The following is a 20,909-nucleotide window of genomic DNA, read 5'->3' as shown; positions in this document are numbered from 1 at the left end:
AGTTTTTCAAAGCCAATTGCACTTGGAGATGCAGGTCGGCAGTGAGCAAGTTGCAATTTCTCCTGGAGTTCTGCCATGGGGCTAATCGGGTATCATCCCCATTCTTGTGAAAATGCCAAGTGATCTGAAAGTAGCAGCTAGGTCATGACCTTGATCCCAGAGCCATGCTTCCTGCAGAGAGAAACCAGAGTCTCATAGCTCTGTGCATGCACTCAACATGAAAATACTGTAGGGATACATTCTTTGGTACTATGACCAGCTTGATTTGCACACTGAGGATCTCTGTTGGAGTCCATCTCCCTTCCCTTTTAGCCTCTCCCAATTTTTTTTGGCATCCAGGCTTTTGGTGCTGCCCCTCTCTCTTTGGGTTGGTGTTAAAACTGACCATGACCACTTATTCTCTTAAAAATTTTAAGAATGTTTACTTGAATGTTAACCTCCTGCTGGATTTGGCTAAAGTTATTCAACAGCTGCAATTCAAACACATGTAGCTACATTCACTTTCTGAAAAGGCAGTTATGCTGGGGAGGGGGGATGAAATGAAACCAGTGCATTCACATTTTCTCTTTAGACAAAAAAATCAACTTCAGTTGCAATCCTATACACCAGTGTTTCTCAAACTGTGGGTTGAGTCCCACTAGGTGAGTCGTGAGCACATTTCAGGTGAGTCCCCATTCATTTCAATATTTTATTTGTAATATATTAGACTTGATTAGTATGTGACTGCATTTGGGGAAATGTACTTTTAACAAGCTACTCTGTATATGCTTTAACAATGACAGTAAATGGGACTTATTCCTGGGTATGTATGGGTAGGATTGCAGCCTAAGATTATTAAAAATTTTCCTGCTTGATGATGTCTGGTGTGCTTCCTGGGGCATTTGGTGGGCCGCTGTGAGATACAGGAAGCTGGACTAGATGGGCCTATGGCCTGATCCAGTGGGGCTGTTCTTATGTTCTAATGTATATGTCATGACATCACTTCCGGTGGGTCCTGAGAGATTTTCATTCTAAAGAAGTGGGTTCCAGTGCTAAACATCTGAGAACCACTGCTACACACACTTACCTGGGAGTATGTCACATTGAATTCAGTTGGACTTACTTCTGAGTAGACATGCCTAGACTTGTGTTTGTCACAGACTGGGTCAGATCACAGATAAATGTTAAAGAAGGCATTTGCTGGGAAGCTACATGAAAAATTAAGTTGCCCTGTTGTCAGAATCAATTCAAAATTTACCTCAATAGCCACAGTGTATAAAACAGCAGGCTGTATAATAGTCTGGGTTTTAGTGACCAACAGTCTAATCCTATTGAAATTCCCCCACGCTGATGCATCAGGGCCAGGGCAGCATGCGGGGTATCCCGAATGTGGGGGAATTTTGCAGTCTGGAGGTCTCCTTGAAGTAAGGGAACATTTGCAGCATCTCCCTCTGTCAACCCTCTTGGTCTTCTTCTTCCCCCATACCATTTCTCTGTGGCCTCCTTCCATCTCTCCCTCGCAAAGACTCAGCAGAAGCAATGCTGCAGAAAAGGCAGTGCTGGAACAGTCCAATTATCACAGGTGCCAGATAAAGAGCTTCCAGAGACTGTATCTAACCCACAGGCCTTTGACACCCCTGATCTAGACCATCCCCAGTAAGTATCACCAAGCTCAACAGCTGTGCTGCCTAGCTCCTCAACCTGCTTGCTCCCTTCATTGTATATTATAATGTCATTATGATGTCATGACAACACACAATGCAGCTTCTGCCAATTGGAGAGAAGGGAAAAGACAGAGCATTACAACAGCTGCATTTAACAAAGTCTGTCAACGCAACAATCATAGCACTCATGCCAGTGTTGCCACTGGATAGAGTCCAAGTCCTATTCATGCCATCACCCATGCTTCCTTATTTACGAGGGCACAATTCAGCCACAGTGAAGCACTACTAAGTCCCATTGTCTTCAGCGGAAGGGCGCTGAGCACATGCTTAGCACTCCCAATAAAATAAGTGGAACTTAACACTGCAGTTTTGGCAAGACTGTCCCCTGTAAGAGAGAGAGAGAGAGAGAGAGAGAGAGAGAGAGAGAGAGAGAGCTGATTGCATGCTTATGTCACAATTCCCCAAGTGGTGAAAAATGCCAGAGGCACGCTGTTATCTGGATTGGGGTTCTCTTAAAAGGAGAAATCACTGAAGACTTTACAGTGTCTTTGTCAGAGTTCTGAGCATTGGATGGAGTAACAACACCAGGCTATAATTAACAACAGCTACAAGAGTGTTCTAAGCAGTGGTGTACCCAGGGGAGGCAAGGGGTACAAATGCCCTGGGCACTGCACTGAGCAGCGCTTGCGGGGGTGGTACTGCGACCTGGCCCCCACAGGGGTACGCCAAGAACTGCGCCAACAGTGGCTGCAGGAGTGCTGCCACTGTTGGCACAGTTCTGCACCACTCTAAGGGCCACCCTCCTTTCCTCCCATTTAGAGGAGGAGAGGAGGGTGGCCCTCAGAGGGGCAGAAAGCGGCACATGCCTACTCCAACTTCGGAGGAGGCGTGTGCCGCTTCTGGCTCCCATGGAGACTTTCACACCACTTCTAAGCAGCGCCATCAGAGCTTTTTGATGCTATTGGAAGTGGCACCCAGGACAGAGGCAGGCGGCACATGCCTCCTGGGCACCGCTTCCAGCAGTGCCGAAACACTTCCATGGAGTCTGGGCTGCCTCCTTCCCTCCCCTTTTCCAAGGGGAGCAGCCGCGTGGAAGTAATTGCAGTGAAGATGATGTCACCCCCCCAATTACTTCCAGGTCGGGGGGGGCCAGCAATGACAGAGGTAGCTCTGGGCAGAGAAAAGCCCAAGACCACCTCTGGTTCTAAGCATGCCTGCAGCTACCAACTCTTATTGGTTTCCATTCCAGTCTTTGCCAGATCAAACCCTAACGCTGCCTCTTCTAGAATTTGCCAGCTCACATGCCACCTTTGACTTCATTTGCTCCCAAGAGACAATGTGGACTCGCTGTATGTACCGACTCTTGCTCCCAGGTAGTTGCACTTGAGGGTCCTGATGAAGCCCCCTCTTCCTTGTACCATTAACATTTGTTAACCCACTTCTGTCCATGCCAGGAAGCATCACATCAGGGTCTTGCTCTAGCACAGAATTCATTCACAACATCCAAGCCCAATCTGTTGAGTCTTGAACAGGACATCATCTCCTTTGGCTTACACCACAATACACGACATGGTTTTTGCCTACTTTAACTGAGAAGTGCATATCATTGTGCAATGTGGTCAGATGAAGGGGTTAGTTGTGTTTATAAATAGCAAAAGAAGGGTGCCAAAATATAGTGAAGCCAGAGCAGGGGAGTGGAGGGGTTTTAGTACTTCGTCCCTGTCATGCTTTCAGTCCTGATCATGCCCCCATGTACTATTATGTGGGCAATAGACTAAAGTTCCCCTATCCCTGTGCCATCTTTTGCAGCTCCCTACTATTTATAAGCAAAATTGATCCCCTCATCCAGTCACATTGCCCAATTAAGTGCACCTCTTGTTTGATCTTTATAGTGAAGATAGATGGAAAATTTAAAGAGAGGTCACAGCACTCCTCTTCTGTCTATAGTATAAAGTCAGCTTTTTCCTGCTTTGCAGGTTTAACCATCAGCCTTGCCCCTCAGCAGGTTGGTCCCTTTTGTGTGCACAATCATCCTTCCCCTTATTCAAAATGAAACATTTTAAAACACTTGCAAAACTTATCCAGGGAGGGTGGAGGGAAGTTTTTTTGGTGCCATCCGCTGCCAGTTTTGCAGAACAGTTTTTTGGTTGACTTTTCCCAAAAGTATGAGAAGCAGGAACAGAAAGTAAGCTTAGCTTAAATGCCACTGCTTCTAAACTGGGCCCACCGCTCTGGGTCTTCATCCTTAATGGGAAGCCTCCATGCAACGGGGTCCTAATATGATCCTGCAAATTCACAAGTGGCTTCTGGACATACAAAGCTTGCTTGGTTTCCATGCTGTAGTGCTATGGCTCCTTCAGAAGTCATAGAGGATGTGGAAAGGGAAGGTGAATTGAGGACAGGCAAAGGCTGCACACTATTCCAGTGCTTTTGTTTCAGGAATCTGAAAGAGGCAGCATTTGCTTGAGGCTCTCTTATCTGTCAATAAATGGTACCATGCTGAAATGCAAATGTAAGCCAGCAAAGCAGCAATTGTGCCTGACCTAATTAGTCAGTTTCAGACAGAAATCCCAACAGATGCTGAGCAATATTTGAACTCTACCCCAAATTCCCCTGAACTCTACAGACACAAACCTGGTAAATGGGTTAGGGCAGTGGTTCTCACACATTTAGCATCGGGACCCACTTTTAAGAAAAAGAATCTTTTCAGGATCCACCAGAAGTGTTGTCAGGACCGGAAGTGACATCATTAAGCAGGGAAATTTTTAACAATCCTAGGCTGCAATCCTACCCACGCTTTCCCAGGAGTAAGTCCCATTTACTATCATTATTAAAAGCATATACATTATTGACAACCTTCAGTCTCAAAAGAGTATGGTATCACGCTCTGAATGGTGGTTCTGGCACAGCGTCTAGTGTGGCTGAAAAGGCCAATCCGGGAGTGACAATCCCTTCCACACTGGGAGCAAGTGCAGTCTGTCCCTGGTCTGTCTCCCTGGCTATGGGCCTTCCTTCTTTGCCTCTTTGCCTCAGACTGTTGGCCAAGTGTCTCTTCAAACTGGGAAAGGCCATGCTGCACAGCCTGCCTCCAAGCGGGCCGCTCAGAGGCCAGGGTTTCCCACTTGTTGAGGTCCACTCCTAAGGCCTTCAGATCCCTCTTGCAAATGTCCTTGTATCGCAGCTGTGGTCTACCTGTAGGGCGCTTTCCTTGCACGAGTTCTCCATAGAGGAGATCCTTTGGGATCCGGCCATCATCCATTCTCACGACATGACCGAGCCAACGCAGGCGTCTCTGTTTCAGCAGTGCATACATGCTGGGGATTCCAGCACGTTCCAGGACTGTGTTGTTTGGAACTTTGTCCTGCCAGGTGATGCCGAGAATGCGTCAGAGGCAGCGCATGTGGAAAGCGTTCAGTTCCCTCTCCTGTTGTGAGTGAAGAGTCCATGACTTGCTGCAGTACAGAAGTGTACTCAGGACGCAAGCTCCGTAGACCTGGATCTTGGTATGTTCCGTCAGCTTCTTGTTGGACCAGACTCTCTTTGTGAGTCTGGAAAACGTGGTAGGTGCTTTACCGATGCTTTACCATATACATAGTATATACATACATAGTACATACATAGTATGTACATAGTACATACATAGTACATACATAGTATATGCATATACATAGAAGACTGTTAAAAGTACAGGTCTGTAACATTTCCCCAAATGCAGTCACATGCTATGGTAGCATCAAGTCTAATATATTAAAAATAAAATATTGAAATGAATGGGGACCCACTTGAAATTGGCTAGCGACCCACCTAGTGGGTCCCAACCCACAGTTTGAGAAACACTGGGTTAGTGCCAACGCAGAGATGAGCGGTAGAACATCTAGGGACTCCTCAGGAAGGGGGTGTGATGAACAATGATGCCACAGCCAGGGCAGAGCTTTAGTCACCAAGGTCAGCTCCAGGTTTTTTTTTTTTGGGGGGGGGGGGAATTCCTCAGGCAAAATGCATTTCAGTGGAGACTCTGTGCTAGCAATTCCCTCTTCATCAGCATCACGGATGCAGATAAGGCAAAGGATCAGGCAGCAGTAGTTACTCCCTCCGGCTATCCTAGGCAGCTTATATCTGTTCTGGTCAATTTCCTTCTCACTCGCCAGTGCCTTAGAGCAGACAGAACACTGGAGGCAGCCACTGTCCATGAAAGGAAGAGGGGTGGCAGCAGCCCCTCCTTTGCTCTCTCTTCAGCATGGGCCATGTTGGCTCCTTTTGCCTCCATTGAGCACTCAGCTGCAAGCAGGAGGCCAGGAGCGCCTACCCTATCTTGCTACACACCTGCCTCCTACACTAATTGAGCAATTGGCAGCAATGAAAGAAGCTGCTGTTGCAGCCCAACCACATGTGCAGGCCATGGCAGATGGTGCAGCACTGAGCAAGGAGACCAGAGCAGATGCAATCCTCCTTGGACAGCCCTGTGAGAAAGGGCAAGCAGGAGTGACTGCTGATGCTTTTCCTCAGAGGTTGGTGGTAGATCCCCCTGGAGAAGCTTGGCATTTGCCCAATGATACAGCTTTTTGCTGCTCAGAAAGCAAAAATCTGGTCCTCCTATATGTTTGCATGCATATATTTCATATATGTTTCAAATATATTCTTGAAAAAGACAAAATAATTTAATGTTCCATGTTCACAGTACACTACAGACACTTCAAGAGACCTGTGTGTCTCGTACAGTAACACATCTATTAATATCAAAGATATGTTCCTGAAAATCCAAGCATGGTTTAAAATGGTGCTGTAGGAGACGCCATTTAAAGAAATCAGTTTGGATTGGCCAGAATGTGCTGCTTCCATTGGGCACACTAGCTGTCAATCAACTCAGGATGACAAGCACTGTACTGTAGTGAAACAGCACTAAAAGAAACAGCATTTTTGGATGTATGCTTGTATTGTGTTAATACTTCACAATCATTTGCCTACAGACTGTAAAACAAGCCTCTGTGTCAACATTAGCTTATAAAAGTGACAGGGTAATAATTTTCTGTCCCTGCAGTTTATACACAATGGGGGGGGGGGGAAAGACATTTTCATCAAAGTATCGCAGTGGTTCCCAAATTATGAGCTGTGGCTCCCCAGGGAGCCACAGAAACCAGCTGGGGAGCCGCAGAATCCTTGTGAAAAATCCACCACCCTATAAATTGTATAGGTTTGTATCCTAATGGGGACCCACGGCCCAGTGGGTTAAGGAAGCTGCCAGTCGAAAAAGTTTGGGAAGCACTAAAGTATTGGATCTCCTGCTGCCCTGTTTCCTGATCTACATGATCAGGAAAATCACCTGGTCCAGCCCTTCCAAGATGGCACTATTTCAGGATGCAAGTAGAAGATTTTGTGTTTGAGAGTTGCTTCTACATCAAAAGTTCCATATCTTTAGAAAAATAACACATCCGAGTTCCAGCCTAGAATTCTCTCTGAAGTGGCTGGTTTGTATGTGCAGCATGCTTGGTCTGTTTTACAAATGAGAACATTCAAATATATGATTCCTCACTCCCTGAAATTTTCCTGAACATATGGATCAGCTCTTAGAAGGCAACTAGAGAAACCACTTGACAGTTTAGAAATAATTCATTTAGGACACTGGTTCCCAACCTGTGGTCTGGGGACCACAGGTGGTCTGCGAGACCCTGAGAAGTGGTCTGTGAGGTCTCAGGGGAAAAAAAAAAATCACTTTTGATCACTTCCAGCATCTCTGAGCAAGCAGCCCCCACAGACCACAAGAGAGGGTGAAGAATGGACTGCCTGTAGCAAAGTGTGTGCATGTATGTGGACATATTTTTGTACATAAAGAGTCGCGACGCCCCAGCCTAGAGGCCCTGGACTCTGCTCCCTTAAGGGGTGGGGGCAGGGGGAGGCAGCAACGTGATCCCCTGGATCGTGTCGCTAAGGGGGGGGCGCAGGGACTGACATGCACTTACCAGTTCCTGCAACAGCCTCCCAGGGTGCAGGAAGCCCTGCGCGATCCTCCGCAGGGTTCCCCAAGCCTTAGAAAGTAAAAGTGGAGTGATTGCGCCCCAATTCTGGTTTGCAACTGTAAACCAGAGACAGCGCACAATTGTTCCGCTTTCACTTTCTGAAGCCCTGCAAACGGTCGTGCAGGGATTCTTGCACCCCCCGAGGAAGCTGCTGCAGGGACTGGTAAGTATATGCCAGTCCCTGCACCCCCCCCCCCAGCAATGTGATCCTGGGGATCGCATTGCTGCTTCCTCCCACCCCCACAAGAACTTAGAGCAGCTCAAACTCTCTCTGAGAGTTTGAGAATTACTGTACAAAAACTTTTGGAAACAAGGATAATGGTCAATTATAAGTATGGTACTAATATAAAATCTGTATACAGAACTCAGGACTCTTCTCAGTTTCTTGCTTCGTACAGTTGAAGGAAGTTTGGGAACAGTAGGACATAAAGGAGTTAGATGAAAGAATCACAGTGGAAAGTAGGTATAAAGCAAGCTAGAATGGGGGTCAAAAAATCAGTATTAACAACTGACAGTGCAAATGTGTATCAAAATTCACTGATCAGAAAATGAAATCAACAGATAAATTAGTACAACAGGGTATGTAAGAGGACAAAGCCTTTGATAAAAATACTGAAAATACTTACATATAATGTGTATGTAAAATACTGAAAATATGTAAAAATACTAAAATATGTAAAAATACTGAAAATACTGAAACCATAGAGAACGCAGACAGAAAAAAAAACACAGAAGATTTTCAGTCAGTGAATATCAAGTGAACAGCCCCATTCTAGCACAAGTATTGATTAAAAAAAACCCCTTCCTACATGCAATTAGCATAGTTATCACAATAGTGATTGTGTATAAACAGAAGAAACTTAAATTTCCAGAGAAAACACTCAGAAATAACATTTATATAATACGCATTGCTTTGCCCATTATTCTGAATGAGAAAAATGTTCCAAATTGGCTTCCAGCAGCACGTGCAATACATTGTTGCATGATCATTTACGACAGAAGAACTGTGTTCCACTGTCGCAAATAAGTCTGGGCTGCTGGATTGTTTATGAAGAGTCTTATATGTTTTGACAGCTTAAAAAAAGTCTGCCTTGGGGGGAAAACATAAGATCTTCAACTTGTCAAGGAAGCAGAAAACCACAGCCACAGCACCAGCTAGCAAGGAAAAATGCTTCACTGTAAGTTTAGGCATCAATTACATTTCAAACCCCAGGGGAAAATAACCTAACTTCTGTTCATTCATCAAAACTGCCTCTCTGATATTTTCTGGTCCAGCAGTGCCAAGGTCAGGTACAGATGCCCTCTGTAAACACAAGATGCATCAATACCTGTACTCAGTGCCAGGTACTTTGGTCTGGTTGGCACCAAGAGAAATACAGAAAGCTTCTTGTTATGAGAATGTTTTTGCACAGGCCACCAAACAATGCAACCCATGATCTGAAAGATTTATTCTCTTGGGTCAGGAATGCTTGCTTTAATGGCACCACATCTGTTGCTCAAGGTTAATCTGTCTGGGCAACAGAGGCCCTATTAGTCATTTGCCTACCTGTTTTTGTTTCACTTCATACATTCAGTTCATTGTGTGACAGAAGCTCCACTATGACATGCCATGTTAGCTTAATACTTCAGGAGGGTACAGCATTACCCATATTCTTTTAGCCAGAGTCAGACCCTCAGTCAGCACAAACTGAAATAGGTAAGCACCACTGTCTTATCAAGAGTCACAGTATTTCTATACAGTTTCTACCAAATGTCAGATACACTTCACAGTTACCCTCTAAAATGGTTTATTCTTATGCAAAAATAGGGGGAGCTTGACCCGTTTCTGTATGAGGCGGGGGGCATGATCCAGTGGGGCTGTTCTTAAGAGGCAAACCCAGATTAGTGACTCACACAGAGACAAGAGGCAGCCTCCTCAGAGGTTTGGTAACTCTGAAACGCATTCGAATTTGGAATAACCAATGCCTAATAAAAGGTTTTTGAAACTGAAATTGAAAAAATTGAATTTGGAATAAATAGATCAATTTATTCACACACAGGCCAAGACGTAATAGAATTACCTGCTCCTGGTAGAAGCTAATTGAAGGCAGAGGCAGAGCCATGAATTGAGCAAGATGAAGAGGATGGTTTATGTGGAGAGCTGCTTTGGCCTCATATGAAGTAAACTCCTCCTCCTTTGCATTTCTCTCATGGGACATAAATATGCCCCAAATAACTTGAAGCACAACTCCCTTGAAGCACAACTAAAATCACCACCTTGAAACCAGGATAAAAAGCCCAATAAATATGAACAACCAGCAGTAGCACCTAACCTAACACAGAGAAGGAATGTTCCATAGTTCGGTAAATAGGGTGGAATGATGAGCTATGTGAATGCCATGATTACCCAGGGGAACAGAAAAACCATAGAATGCAGTACTGGGCACAGAATATACGAGGGTCGCCCAGAAAGTAATGCACCACATTTTTTTTCTTCAACAATTATTTATTGAACACAATGAAACTTACACACAAGAATGATGTTTCTTCTGCACTCCCTATTTTTCCACGTAATCTCCGTCCAGTTCTATGGCCTTCCTCCAGCGAGACACAAGGGCATGTATGCCCTGTTGGTACCACTCCTTGTTCTGGTCACGAAGCCATTTCTGCACTGTGCGAATCACCTCTTCGTCATCCTCAAAATGTCTTCCGCGAATGGCATCCTTTAATGGCCCAAACAAGTGGAAGTCTGAGGGAGCTAGGTCAGGGCTGTAGGGTGGATGGGGTAACACAGTCCAACCCTGTTTAGTGATGTGTTCCGAAGTCCTCAAACTTGTGTGAGGCCGAGCGTTATCATGTTGAATCAAACATTCACCTGGGTTGTTATGGTGCCGAAGTCGCTGGAAGCGCTTCTTGAGTTTGGTTAATGTCGTCACATAAGCTTCAGAATTAATGGTGCTGCCTCTTGGCATCACATCAATGAGTATGACGCCCTCACAGTCCCAAAACACGGTGATCATGACCTTACCGGCGGAAGCAGTTACTTTGAATTTTTTCTTCTGTGGAGAATGAGGATGACGCCATTCCATCGACTGTCGTTTTGTTTTGGGCTCAAAATGGTGAACCCAGGTTTCATCACCTGTCACAATCCTGGACAAGAATGCTTCCCCCTCATCTTCAAAACGTTTCAGCAACTCAGAAGAAATGTTTTTTCTGAGAGATTTGTGGTCCACTGTAAGACAGCGCGGAACCCATCGTGCACACACTTTTGAGTAATCAAGAGCACAGATGAGTGCATCCACACTTCCTTTGCTGATTGACAGCTTCAGCGCCAACTGCCTAGTCGTTATGCGTCGGTCCTCGCGAATGAGCACATCAGCAAGCTGCGTCTTGTCAGGTGTGACAGCCGTGGATGGCCGCCCCGAATGCTGCAAATCTTGGAGCTCTGCCGAACCGCCTTCTAATGGCCTCACCCTCTGTGCCCAGCGACTAACCGTACTTCTGTCGACTGCAGATTCTCCATAAACTGTACACAAACGTTTGTGAATGTTCCCAACAGTTTCTTTCTCCGCAGTGAGAAATTCAATGACGACACGCTGCTTGTAACATACATCACTTACAGACGCCATTTCGAAACACTGCTGCAGCTACGTTATCTGTCTGAAGAAATTTGTGTGCGCACTCCTGAAAATTCAAATAATGTATATCTAAAGTTTCGCATTCGTACCATTACTGTAGGCTGAGAAAAAAATGTGGTGCATTACTTTCTGGGCGACACTTGTTGAAAATCTCAATGTTCACCTCAGAGCAGCAGGTGCCAAACCTTGGCCCATAGGCTAGATCCAGTGCCAGGAAGAAGCCTTCCCTGTCCTGTGTGGTGCTTTCTGTTCCACGTTGTTTCCTCTTATCTTTCCATCCAATCTTGTCAGAAAGTCATGCCATGCAGCTGCTTCCACTGCCTGTTGCCCAAGCAGGCTCTGCGCCCCGATTTTGGGGCAGAAGCAGCTGCCCGGCATGACTTTCTGACAAGGTTGGCTGGAGAGATAAGACGAAGCAGCACTGAACAGAAAGCGTCATGCAGGACAGTTAGGCTTTTTCAGACACAGTGGTCCCATTTCCAAAAAATTGGAAAAATAGAAAAAAGAAAAAAATGATTATGGAATGTTTTATTTTAATATGATGAATAAAATATTTTAAGACAAGGTGTTCAAACATTTTCCAAATCATTACTAAAAAATATGTACGGCAGTGGTTCTCACACATTTAGCACCAGGACCCACTTTTTTAGAATGAGAATCTGTCAGGACTCACTGGAAGTGATGTCATGACCAGAAGTGACATCATCAAGCAGGAAAATTTTAGCAATCCTAGGCTGCAATCCTACCCATACTTACCCAGGAGTCAGTACCTTTTACTATCGTTAAAATAATATACACAGTAGCTTGTTAAAAGCATAGTTCTGTAACATTTCCCCAAATGCAGTCACATACCGTGGTAGCATCAAGTCTAATATATTAAAAATAAAATATTGAAATGGATGGAGACCCACCTGAAATGGACTCGTGACCCACCTAGTGGGTCCCAACCCACAGTTTGAGAAACACTGATATGGTATCAGATTATTCTAATTTCTATGCACTGAGGACAAGCAAGTCCGAGGTTACAAACCGAACTCTCCAATGCAAGAACAAGATGCATTTCTTCCTTTAGGAGGTGCTGCCATTGCCACAAGAAAAGAAAAAGGTTTTCGTTTTGTTTTTGATGTAGATGGGTACGTTTGGTTCTGTTCTGTCCTCTTCACTAGGCCTCAAACATTGGAAGAAAATACAGAGCAACAGAAAGGACCTGAAAGTATATACTTAATTGAAAAAGGTAAGAGTTTACATTTATCTGATTCCAGAAAACTGAATCATTTAGCTACATTAGTTCATCTTTATAACTTTTGCGTAAATAATATTTAATTACTACTAATCTGGTTCTTTACTTCCCCCACCCACAACCATAGATTAGTGTCTTCTTGCAAACTAGCCATTAAATTATTTTTCTTTCCTACTTCCCTCAGGAAAATGGTGAGACCAACATCTAACATATGGAGGCATTTTCACATTACAAGTTCTTCTGAGAAGAAAAATGTGATTCGCAAATATTGTCAGATGGAACATGCATTTCCAAATGCTACCAGGATGACATGACACATTCTTGTATGTAACAAGTGTCCTGTAGATATTAAAAAATCCTTCATGGATCTAAGCGAAGAGGACCACAATGATGAAAATGCACATAGTTTTTCTCAACGTTCTCGTTCAAGAAGTCCTCTTTCTACTCCATCTGTAACATCAGCAGCAACACAAAGTGTTGTCCCATCAGCAGCATCTTCAAGTAAACGTACTGAAGACAGCTGCATCCAAAAATTATTCAATAACTTCATTTGTAGACAAGATGACACCTGAAGATCAGGAAAAAATTGATCGAGCTCTTGCAAGAGCAATATATCCTTCTGGAACACCATTTTCAATAATTGAAAATACATACTGGCAGGAAGCTTTGAAATTACTAAGACTATCATACCATTTGCCCAGCAGACATTCTTTGAGCAAGCCTCTTTTGGAGTTGGAATATGAACATGTCATGGAAACTGTGCAAGGAAAAATTAATGAAGCACTGTGTCTTGCACTACTTAAGACGGATGGGCAAATGTGAGAGGAATTATAAATTTTGTTATAACACCTCAATCAGTTTTTTACAAAAGCATTGAAACAGGAGAGAACAGACATACTGCAGAGTATATCAGCTATAAAATATGTGAAGTCCTACAGAAAATGGGGAGTGGTAAAGTATTTGCTTTGCTGACTGACAATGCCAGCAATATGAAAGCAGCATGGGAGATCATAATGGAGAAGTATCCACATATTACTGCAATAGGATGTGCATCTCATGGGCTCAACTTGCTTCATCCTGCTGCAAATCTGCTGGATTCAAGATTCAAAGGCGGAAATAGTGATGACAGCACTGTTACTGCATTTGACTGGTTTACAGAACATGCATCACATTTAGGACTTGATGTTGGGAAGGTACTTTCAAATGTTGCAGAATACAGAACATCTTCAGGGATTTGGTCCAGGAATGCAATCTGGGATTCTGCCAAACATATTCTTCCTGCAACATGGCTGCAAGGTCTTTGCACAACACTGCCTCTGACTCCTCTTGCTTCTCTCCTTCTTCAGATTCCTCCATCTTCTGCAGCATGTGAAAGAATCTGGTCTATGTTTGGAAACACTCCCACTAAATCAAGAAATAAACTGACACGTGAAAGGGTAGAGAAGCTACACATACAGATATATATGATATATATGATATATCTGTGTATATGTGTGTGTGTGTGTGTATATATATATATATATATATATATATATATATATATATATACATATGATATATATATGTATATATATGTGTCTCTCATGTATATCTGTATGTGTATCTCTCATATATATCTGTATGTGTATATATGATATATATACACATACAGATATATATGAGAGATACACAGAGTAGCTGCAGAAGCAGAGACTGAAACTGATACTGGTAATTACAGCTCAGAAAATGATTCTAATTACATTTCATGCCCATTCATTGAAACTTAGTCCCACTCCCTTCTATACACTTCCCACCTCTTCAATTCATTTTATGAGAATAAGTTTTGTTTTTTTTAATTTAATACTGTGGAGAGGAAATAATAATTGTTACTTCTGGATTTTTAAAAACTGTTTTGTGGAGGTTTTTCATCTGTTTCACATAAACTAGTAAACAGTTCAGGAGATTGTTGCTCCATTTGTTGCAATTACAAATAAATATTATAAAAAAGGTAAATTCTGTTTATAATAATTGTTTGGATACACTACATTTTTAATATGCTAGTTGTAATAATTTTATGCCATGTCAAATTGTCCATAGTTATATTTTATGTTCCTAAAGTAACAGAATGACTTTCAATCTGGAAAAGAAAAAGAAAGTGCTAATGCAACATTTTTTTCAATTGTTCTGAAAATTTCTGTATTGTTTTTTTAAAAAAAAACAAACCAGAAAAAAACGTTTTTTTCCTAGCTTCAAAATTTCCAGAAATTTTACATCTGTAGTTGGGGATAGGATTTCAATGGCCTGCATAACTCTGAGCTCCTTCCCATGACTAGAAAAACCAGGCAAAATTATACAAAATAGTAAAGACTGCATAATATTTACGGAAAATCTCAAGTTATGATTTATAGTAGTCACATAATTCAATGTTTCAGAATCTGGATGCCAGGATGTGCAGAATTTGAAAAGGTGGGAAGAAGTGGAAACTGAGTGAATGGCAAAAACAACTGTACAACTGGAATTCACTTTGCTTCTAGCAGAAGCAGAACCAGTGTTTGGGTCTGGAGGAGGGCATGAGCACCACCTTAACTCCAGAGCCCAGGTCAACCAGGCAGGTAGACCCATGCTCCCAGTTGAACCCAGGCCTCTGTGGCTGAGGTTTGCTGGGTGGGCAGACTGGGGCTCCTGCCCGGATTTAGATCTACCTGGTGGATCTACCTGGTAGATCTACCCATCTACCTGGTGGGTAGATCTGGGCTCCCATTCTGACTCTGCCCTCTGGAGCAGCCTCTTCCAGGTGGGTAGAACTTGGCTCCCAGCCAGGCGTGATCTCACTGCTGACACCCTGCCCAGTAGGCATTCCCCTGATGCCAGACTTCACTCACTATCCCAGAGTGATAGTGACTTCACTCTCACTCTTCACACTGTGAAGTCTATTCACAGACTTCACTCACTATCCCAGAGGGCTCCCTTCCCCGCTGGTGAGACAGTTGGGGACACACACACACCCCGGATCTGCCCCTAACTTCAAGAGAGTGGCAGATTTGCACTCCACCCAGTATAGGGCACGACTAGGATTATCTGTGCCTCTAAATTTCTAAACTACTGCTAGAACACAACAAATAGCAGATTTGGCTCTGTGGCCGATTCATACAGTTGCTTTTGTATTCCATGTGGTATGCCATGTTTGTTTGAAAAGCATTACAGCCTGACTTGGAAATACATGCATATACTGCTACAAGCTGCTTCTGCCACTGTCATGACTGAGGTGGTATATTTGTCCTTACCAAGTACAGATCCCTTACACCAGCGATTTTCAACCGCTTTCACCTCAAAGCACATTGGCAAGGCACTAAAACTGTCAAGGCACATCGTCTGTTTTTTGACACACTGCACTGCTGGTGGGGGGCTTAAATCCCCCAGTGACCCTACTAATAAATGACTCTCCCCCAAACTCCCATTGCAAACTTGTGGATCATTTGCAGCACATCAATGTGCCATGGCACACTGATTGAAAATTGCTGCCTTACATTATTTCAAACACATACCTACAGGTTGAGCCTCATTATTTGCATGGGTTCCCTTCCAAGCACTCAAAAGGCAAAAAACGCACTATAGCAAATCAATTTAAAAAACAAAGTTTCTTTGCTCCTGTGATTGAAAAACAGCCTTGCTGACCTTTGTGATGTAAGATAAGAGTCATTAAGAAGACAATCCATCAATCAGTCGTCCTGCAAGCACTTACAAAGGTGCTTCACTCAGCCCCTTCCTTCACCAATGTAAAGTGATCACCTCTCTTTCACATGCTCAGGGGGAAGGGAGGGGTCCACTGGAGAGAGGAGGATTGATGGATTGTCAGCCAGCTGCTCTCTCTCTCTCTCTCATTAAGGAGGCTGTTGTTAAAGGACTGTTCAGTTTTTAAAACTGATTTTAAAGGGATGCATTTTCCCCCTTCTCCAGGGATCAGCACATTCCTTCTCATTTGCAGGGGCCATTCGTGTTGAGTCAAATCTGTGTATAAAAAATCCGTGTATAAATAGGCTGGACCTGTACAGGCAAACACAAACCCTCCATTTTTAAGCCCCAAACATCTTGATCTTTCTTATGGGCTACACCAAGAGCTGCTTCACAAGGGATTAATATTCCCTTATTTCCAGTTGCCTCCCTGCCCATATGGGATACAGCAGCAGCAACTGTTACCCTGCAAATGCCCGATCTCATCTGATATTGGAAGCTAAGCAGGGTCAGGCCTGGTTAGTACTTGGATGGGAGACCGCCTGGGAATACCAGGTGCTGTAGGCTTATACCATAGTCTTTCAAGACTGAAGGTTGCCAACCAGTGCTGAAATGGCCACTGCTGTATCATGGGTGCAGTTAGTCTCATTAGGATTGGGCTGCTTGATGCCTTAAAAAGATCATATGCTAGACACATCCTTAGCCTTGAAAAATGCTAGTGCAGACAGATTTAAGGTGCAACCTACAATTACTACATTCAATGAGAATTTTGCCAGTGATTCTCAGTGTGATGTGGCTTGCAACCTCATATCCCAAATTTAACAAAAAGCCTTGAAAAACCTGACATGGTTCATACAAGCATCACTGATGTCTGGTAGATATTAATTGTGGAAAATGTGTGTTATGATTAGGTTCTTTCCACAGTAGATAAAAAAATAGACGGCAGAGCTGTGTTTATTCAGAGGAAACACCTACTAACTCAAGTTTATTTATCTGTTCTCCTCTCTTCCACTTCTGGAGATGCCTTCGTTTGTCCATGGAACATTCTTTAGTATTGTACATTAAAGCAGGAATGTGTCCAGCAGAGAGGAAAATAGGGTTCACACACAAAATTATTAATGTAACTTATGTTAGGCAGCAGTTAAACAATCTTTAACTTTGTTAAAGAAACTTTGAGATTGTTTCAAATAAGACAGTACAAACATTAAACTGAGAGTGGCCACCAAGTGAGAAGACACTGAATGATGACACCGTACATGTGAATCCAGAGTTAATTCAAGACACTTTTGCAAGTCAGAAAATGATTGACAGCTTTCATAGTGGTAAAAATACCAATTTAATAATTTGCTGCACTTTAATGATTCCCCAAAATCTGCCACCTCAGATGTGCTACTGCTCTCTAATTCATAGTAGGGCTGGTCCTATGTGAATCTATTCTTAGTGGCATGAAAGTCAACATTTTAGAGTAGTGTGCTACTTTGAGCTTTCACATTTTTATGTTCATCTCAAATGTGCCATCAGCTGACGACCTGACATTTTGTTGAGTCTAAATTGAACATGTGAATACTGAAAACTATTTCATTTTAGTTACTACTTACAAAGAACTTTTCATTTTGTTGACTGCACTTCTTAACTGGGGGATTGGTTTGCTTGCTGCTGTCTCAATTGCTCTTTCTTTCCTGCAAAGCTCTTGCCAAATGATACTGAAAGAATATATTCCTTCCATATTGGATGAAATCCGTCTCTGATTACATAGCTAGACATAGTATCTGCATATTGTGAGCCAATTAAGTTGAACAAGCATTCCAATTCTGAACCCAAGGAGAAGAAGGAAGCAAAAGTCCACATTAAGGAAGGCATTCTCATACTGACACCCTCTCAGTCCAAGCAATCTGATTGGTAAGTGACACAGAAAGGTAAAAAGGAGTCAGTAAGAACCATTCTCTGCAAGAGCATTTTTTTTTAATTACAGGGGGCACTGTTGACACACCAGCATGCTCAATACCACAAGCTATGCTGAAAGGAATCTCTCTGGAACTTTAGCCTTAACCAAGAAAGGCTAATTTAGAATAACCAAGCAAAGCACTCCAGCTAGTAAGGAATGCTTTGTCACCCCAAGCAACAGGGAACTATGATATAAACAGACCACAGAAACATCCCAAAAAGTAAACAAAAAATGGAGAACATTCTCAGAACTAAAAACCATTAACAGCAGCTGTTTCCAGTATTTTCTGCTGCTTTATTAACTTGTGTATTTTACACATAGGTAAGAAACCTAAACGAGTGGCTCCAAGCCACTGCACTGACTTGCAGGCTTCCATTGGCCATACTACCCCAGCACTGAGTGCAGATACCATGCTTCTGCACTTCACTCAGGCAGTGGATTGATTTTCATCTGCAGGAGTGAAATATCGACTCTCTCACTAATGCATGGTTAATGCTCCAGCAGCTAACTGTTGCCATCAGCAACAGTGACCATCAGCACCAAAGCTGAATCTAGTTTGATGACTGAATGAGAAGTTGAAATGTGGCAGGTTTCACCCCGTTTCCTGGGGCTCCCTTCAAAGAGGACGATCCCCCCCCCCCCCCGGTTAAATTCAAATGGCCTTTTAATTCAAAGATTGCAACCTTATAACATGTGCCTCTCTTTTGACACGCATCTTCCATATCAATAAACAGATTAAGAACCAGTTTACAAAGCAGCCAAATCAAACGGTAAAGTTTTTTCCAGATCTGTTATCACTTCATGCTATGAATATGTAGGGGTTGCATATCTGAATGTTCTCCAACTCCCTGAACATAAAAAACATAGAAAAGATTTCACCTAGATATCTCTCTAACGTATTTTGCCATGGGCAGAGGGCTTTTCTTTTGTGAGGAGCACACACACAAGCACGCAAACAGTCTAAAGTGATACAGTCCAGGAAAATGGTCAGTACAGTGGTGCCTCGCATAACGAAATTAATCCGTTCCGCGAGTCCTTTCGTTTTGCGAATGCATTGAAATTTAATTAATGCGTTCCTATGGGCAAGAAAAGTCAGAACAAAGTCAAATTTGGTTTACAAAGTGTTTATTAAGTGCTCTTTAAAGGCATACATACTGTACAGAGGATTTCAAAAACGGGGGGATGCTGAGTGGGGAGCTTGAAGGCTGTAATCCTGTGCACACTTTCCTGGGAGTAAGTACAATTATTACTTCTGAGGAAACACGCACAGGATTGTGCTCTAAACTGGGGAGGACAGAGCAGCTGCACTCAATTGCTTGCTTTTGCCATGATCATGGGGAGGGAAACAAGGAAGCACAATGGGACTTACTTCTGAGGAGACACGCACAGGATTGTGCTCTAAGCTGGGGAGGACACAGCAGCTGCATTCAATTGCTTGCTTTTGCCATGATCATGGGGGGGAACATGAAGGAAATGGGGCAGTGAGAGGGTGAGTGAGCGATGGGGGGATGCTGAGTGGGGAGTTTGAAGGCTGTAATCCTGTGCACACTTTCCTGGGAGCAAGCTGACATGAAGATCCTCCCCTTACTAGGGTGGACGGGATCATAAAGGGACATGAAGATCCCCCCCTTAAGACAAACCAGGACAATAATAAAAAAAATTCGTTATGCGAAGCATAAGTCATAAAAATTTGTTATGTGAGTTACCAAACTTCGCACACCGCTTTCGTTCTGCGGGTTTTTCGCTGCGCGGGGCATTCGTTATGCGAGGTACCACTGTACTGCGTTCTAGTAATTGTCATAATCTTAAAGACTCCATTTTTATAAAAACAGCCTATGTAATTTCTCGTGCACTTTGCATATTTTACTGTCAGGGGTCAAAAGAGTAAAAAAATTAATTACGTTCACATAGGGGGAAAATGTTTAGATCACAGAGTTTCAATAAGGAAACTAACACAGTTCCAGTTCCATCCCCGCCCTGCCCACTTTGGCCCCAAGTTGTTTAGCATTAAGTGAACGTGAAATCATTTGCTGGAGGAACATGAAAGGAGCAATGAGTGAAAGGGAAGGGAATGGGGGCGGAGAGTAACATTCCAGTGCAGTGCATGAGCTTCTATTAAGGCACCACTGCTATTTATCCATAAACATCTGCCAACATGCACCTACCCACCCCCTTTAAAAAAGAAAAAAGAATGCAAGTCTAGTCTTAAGGAATAGCCCAGGTGTAAAAATAAAGACCCCTTTTTTAGAAACAGTCCCCCACCCCCAAAGGTTCATTGCTCACAAAAAAAGAATAAGAGAGCCAGGGTTGTGTAGTGGTTTGGGTGGTGGACTTAGACCTGAACGAACCAGGTTCAAATTCCCCCTCAGCTATGAAACTTCCTGGGTGACCTTGGGCCAGTCACTTTCTCTCAGCCTCACCTACCTCACAGGGTTGTTGTGAGCACAAGAAGGAGGGAAGCAGCCCTGAGCTCTCTGGAGGAAGGGCAGTATAAAAATGTGAAAAATAGAATAAATAAATAAAATAAAAAATAATGTTGTAACTCCAAAATAAGTACTTCACAATATAAATATTGTCACTCTTGAACAATGTCACTAGTTCAGATGTCATGTTTTTCGGGGCTAAGACTACACAAGTCCAAACATTAAAGTACCCGCAGATATCCTTCTGTTGCGTCAGCAAAACCTTTGCTTCAGGTTTTCATTTGATCTCATTGTAACTATGGTGTTCTGTTTTCTC

General features: G+C 43.2%; 1 protein-coding gene and 1 pseudogene across 1 annotated transcript in view; one reads left to right on the top strand and one right to left on the bottom strand.

Annotated features, from left to right (window-relative positions):
- TPPP (tubulin polymerization promoting protein) overlaps nt 1-20,909 on the bottom strand; it is a 74,452-nt gene that overhangs the window by 11,106 nt on the left and 42,437 nt on the right. The gene's annotated exons all lie outside the window — the stretch shown is intronic.
- On the top strand, nt 16,673-16,792 carry LOC136654840 (5S ribosomal RNA; annotated as a pseudogene).

This window comes from Tiliqua scincoides, chromosome 5 (genome assembly GCF_035046505.1).
Source record: "Tiliqua scincoides isolate rTilSci1 chromosome 5, rTilSci1.hap2, whole genome shotgun sequence".
In the NCBI taxonomy this organism is placed as follows: domain Eukaryota; kingdom Metazoa; phylum Chordata; class Lepidosauria; order Squamata; family Scincidae; genus Tiliqua; species Tiliqua scincoides.
The sequence above is the reverse complement of the archived record's forward strand: the minus strand, read 5'-3'. Positions and strand labels throughout refer to the sequence as shown.